Consider the following 5,000-nt stretch of genomic DNA (forward strand, 5'->3'; position numbering starts at 1 on the left):
CTAACCTACGTCGTACCGTAACCTAACCTACGTCGTACCTTAACCTAACCTACGTCGTACCTTAACCTAACCTACGTCGTACCTTAACCTAACCTACGTCGTACCTTAACCTAACCTACGTCGTACCTTAACCTAACCTACGTCGTACCTTAACCTAACCTACGTCGTACCTTAACCTAACCTACGTCGTACCTTAACCTAACCTACGTCGTACCTTAACCTAACCTACGTCGTACCTTAACCTAACCTACGTCGTACCTTAACCTAACCTACGTCGTACCTTAACCTAACCTACGTCGTACCTTAACCTAACCTACGTCGTACCTTAACCTAACCTACGTCGTACCTTAACCTAACCTACGTCGTACCTTAACCTAACCTACGTCGTACCTTAACCTAACCTACGTCGTACCTTAACCTAACCTACGTCGTACCTTAACCTAACCTACGTCGTACCTTAACCTAACCTACGTCGTACCTTAACCTAACCTACGTCGTACCTTAACCTAACCTACGTCGTACCTTAACCTAACCTACGTCGTACCTTAACCTAACCTACGTCGTACCTTAACCTAACCTACGTCGTACCTTAACCTAACCTACGTCGTACCTTAACCTAACCTGTATTGCGCCTTAACCTAACCTGTATTGCGCCTTAACCTAACCTGTATTGCGCCTTAACCTAACCTGTATTGCGCCTTAACCTAACCTGTATTGCGCCTTAACCTAACCTGTATTGCGCCTTAACCTAACCTGTATTGCGCCTTAACCTAACCTGTATTGCGCCTTAACCTAACCTGTATTGCGCCTTAACGTAACCTGTATTGCGCCTTAACGTAACCTGTATTGCGCCTTAACGTAACCTATATTGCGCCTTAACCTAACCTATATTGCGCCTTAACGTAACCTATATTGCGCCTTAACGTAACCTATATTGCGCCTTAACGTAACCTATATTGCGCCTTAACGTAACCTATATTGCGCCTTAACGTAACCTATATTGCGCCTTAACGTAACCTATATTGCGCCTTAACGTAACCTATATTGCGCCTTAACGTAACCTATATTGCGCCTTAACGTAACCTATATTGCGCCTTAACGTAACCTATATTGCGCCTTAACGTAACCTATATTGCGCCTTAACGTAACCTATATTGCGCCTTAACGTAACCTATATTGCGCCTTAACGTAACCTATATTGCGCCTTAACGTAACCTATATTGCGCCTTAACGTAACCTATATTGCGCCTTAACGTAACCTATATTGCGCCTTAACGTAACCTATATTGCGCCTTAACGTAACCTATATTGCGCCTTAACGTAACCTATATTGCGCCTTAACGTAACCTATATTGCGCCTTAACGTAACCTATATTGCGCCTTAACGTAACCCACATTGTGCTGTAACCCAACACACGTTGGGCCTTAACCCAACACACGTTGGGCCTTAACCCAACACACGTTGGGCCTTAACCCAACACACGTTGGGCCTTAACCCAACACACGTTGGGCCTTAACCCAACACACGTTGGGCCTTAACCCAACACACGTTGGGCCTTAACCCAACACACGTTGGGCCTTAACCTGCTCTGTAATTGTCATACGACGCGTTAAATTAGTGTAGTGTTGCCCAACTGCAACCCCCGCAATATAGTTTGCTACTCGCACTGCCCGGTCCCCAGTGTATCGCTTCATGTTAAACACCTTGCAGCTATACACTGTAATGTGGATGGCAGCAGGACGTACATGCTCAATGCCCTTTGCAGTTGTTCATTGGCATTTGCAGTTGTTCATTGGCATTCGCATGGCGAAGCACTTAGCCTACGCTGTGGTACGGCCTGTGTCAACTGTCCGCTGATGTTGTACGTCCAAATCACACACTGTACTGCACATTGGTCCTCATGTACTGAATGATACATCGTGGTACATGTGACCGTACAACGACTGCGCCAACAACGGCGAACCATGCGGTCCAAATGTTGTGCACTCAGCTACGTGTCGTCTCCCTATAAGAGCTGGATTGCAGTGTGGTATGCCCTGGATGGCGATCAGCATGAGCCGTCTGTTGATGTAGTGGCGCGTGTTGTCAGACGTAGTCGTCTCTTCTCACACACCGTGATAGCATGGTGCACTGCGTTCCACATCTGCGACATGCGACAGAGGCCGGTTGACAGTCGTTCGCGCAATGGACATCGCATACGTACGGGGGCCACCTTCCACGTGTTCGCGAAGCGTGCACATGTTGTTGCGTGTATGTGGGCAGACAGTGTGTCGTGACACCTGACACAGGCATGCAACAATCGTTGAATTTGCAAATGGCGATGGACGCCTACGTTTGCTGGTGACGTTACGCAAATGAACAACTGGTAAACCGTTGTGGTGCGGTTGTTCTCGCTAGAGGTGAATCAGTGATGGCGACGATCGGTTGAGCTACCAACCGGTTGTTCCAGCGATACCCACCATGCCCACGAACGTGAATGGCATCTGGGTGTGAAGCGATACGCGGCGGTGGCTGGGTGGGACCGTCCCCGGCCGGTGAGGGGGGGCCTCCCGGCGTGCTGGCCGCGCGGTGCGTGGGCGCACGCGCTACAGCCGGCTGGTGGGGGCGGCCAGTGGCAGGCGCGCCGGCCGACGGAGGCGGCAGGCGGCGCAGCTGCGCGCCGGCGCACCCTGCACGCGGCGCCGTGCGGCCAAAGTAGGTCCTCGCGGGCCCGGTGCGAAGCGCGGTGGACATCTGCAGTGTGCTGGTCCGATTGAGGACTGTGTGCGCTGAGGATGCGCCGCCGCCTGGCGCTCGGCGCCGCGACGCCGTCTGCTGCTCGGTCGCCTCTGCGGTTCTCGCAGGTGGTTTGTATCGCAGCTGTGCGGACGTGTTGGCGCGTGCGCTGTGCTGGGAGAGTTCGCTTCGGCACCCAAGTGGGGCTTTTGTCCTTCTGTGGCGCTGGCGTTGGAGCTGCCGGTCACCGTAGGTGGCGCGTGTTGTCTCCCGCCGGCAATGCCACGACAGCACGCTCCCGGGCCTCTGTCGGCAGCGGCAAGCTCAGTTGGGAGCACGGGTGGTCGCACCTAAAGCGTCTACTCGCCAAACTCCGGGCGATTGCGCCTCTCTCGAACCCGACCAAGTACTTAGGACGGCGCTGCGCGCCGCCGGGACCTGAGAGGGTTTCGAGGTGTATGGTGCAGGGGAGCTCAGCCTCCTCCTGTTTGCAGAATAATTGAGCGGACGCTTGCGTGTTCGCGCGGGCCCCCGGGACACACTCCCGGGCGGCCGGCTGCTCAGCTCTAGTTGACGCAGCTCCCTGGTTGATCCTGCCAGTAGTCATATGCTTGTCTCAAAGATTAAGCCATGCATGTCTCAGTACAAGCCGCATTAAGGTGAAACCGCGAATGGCTCATTAAATCAGTTATGGTTCCTTAGATCGTACCCACGTTACTTGGATAACTGTGGTAATTCTAGAGCTAATACATGCAAACAGAGTCCCGACCAGAGATGGAAGGGACGCTTTTATTAGATCAAAACCAATCGGTCGGCTCGTCCGGTCCGTTTGCCTTGGTGACTCTGAATAACTTTGGGCTGATCGCACGGTCCTCGTACCGGCGACGCATCTTTCAAATGTCTGCCTTATCAACTGTCGATGGTAGGTTCTGCGCCTACCATGGTTGTAACGGGTAACGGGGAATCAGGGTTCGATTCCGGAGAGGGAGCCTGAGAAACGGCTACCACATCCAAGGAAGGCAGCAGGCGCGCAAATTACCCACTCCCGGCACGGGGAGGTAGTGACGAAAAATAACGATACGGGACTCATCCGAGGCCCCGTAATCGGAATGAGTACACTTCAAATCCTTTAACGAGTATCTATTGGAGGGCAAGTCTGGTGCCAGCAGCCGCGGTAATTCCAGCTCCAATAGCGTATATTAAAGTTGTTGCGGTTAAAAAGCTCGTAGTTGGATTTGTGTCCCACGCTGTTGGTTCACCGCCCGTCGGTGTTTAACTGGCATGTATCGTGGGACGTCCTGCCGGTGGGGCGAGCTGAAGGCGTGCGACGCGCCTCGTGCGTGCTCGTGCGTCCCGAGGCGGACCCCGTTGCAATCCTACCAGGGTGCTCTTGAGTGAGTGTCTCGGTGGGCCGGCACGTTTACTTTGAACAAATTAGAGTGCTTAAAGCAGGCAAGCCCGCCTGAATACTGTGTGCATGGAATAATGGAATAGGACCTCGGTTCTATTTTGTTGGTTTTCGGAACCCGAGGTAATGATTAATAGGGACAGGCGGGGGCATTCGTATTGCGACGTTAGAGGTGAAATTCTTGGATCGTCGCAAGACGAACAGAAGCGAAAGCATTTGCCAAGTATGTTTTCATTAATCAAGAACGAAAGTTAGAGGTTCGAAGGCGATCAGATACCGCCCTAGTTCTAACCATAAACGATGCCAGCCAGCGATCCGCCGCAGTTCCTCCGATGACTCGGCGGGCAGCCTCCGGGAAACCAAAGCTTTTGGGTTCCGGGGGAAGTATGGTTGCAAAGCTGAAACTTAAAGGAATTGACGGAAGGGCACCACCAGGAGTGGAGCCTGCGGCTTAATTTGACTCAACACGGGAAACCTCACCAGGCCCGGACACCGGAAGGATTGACAGATTGATAGCTCTTTCTTGATTCGGTGGGTGGTGGTGCATGGCCGTTCTTAGTTGGTGGAGCGATTTGTCTGGTTAATTCCGATAACGAACGAGACTCTAGCCTGCTAACTAGTCGCGTGACATCCTTCGTGCTGTCAGCGATTACTTTTCTTCTTAGAGGGACAGGCGGCTTCTAGCCGCACGAGATTGAGCAATAACAGGTCTGTGATGCCCTTAGATGTTCTGGGCCGCACGCGCGCTACACTGAAGGAATCAGCGTGTCTTCCTAGGCCGAAAGGTCGGGGTAACCCGCTGAACCTCCTTCGTGCTAGGGATTGGGGCTTGCAATTGTTCCCCATGAACGAGGAATTCCCAGTAAGCGCGAGTCA

At 52.7% G+C, this 5,000-nt stretch overlaps 1 non-coding gene across 1 annotated transcript in view; it reads left to right on the top strand.

Moving 5' to 3' along the window:
• The first annotated feature begins 3,296 nt into the window (after positions 1-3,296).
• The window catches only part of LOC126434782 (small subunit ribosomal RNA), a 1,910-nt gene continuing 206 nt past the window's right edge, over positions 3,297-5,000 (top strand). Inside the window, exon 1 of the ribosomal RNA XR_007579487.1 lies at positions 3,297-5,000. This exon is cut by the window's right edge and continues 206 nt beyond it. This is a non-coding gene — a ribosomal RNA (small subunit ribosomal RNA).

The sequence above is a fragment of the Schistocerca serialis genome, unplaced genomic scaffold, assembly GCF_023864345.2.
Source record: "Schistocerca serialis cubense isolate TAMUIC-IGC-003099 unplaced genomic scaffold, iqSchSeri2.2 HiC_scaffold_1195, whole genome shotgun sequence".
Lineage (NCBI taxonomy): Eukaryota > Metazoa > Arthropoda > Insecta > Orthoptera > Acrididae > Schistocerca > Schistocerca serialis.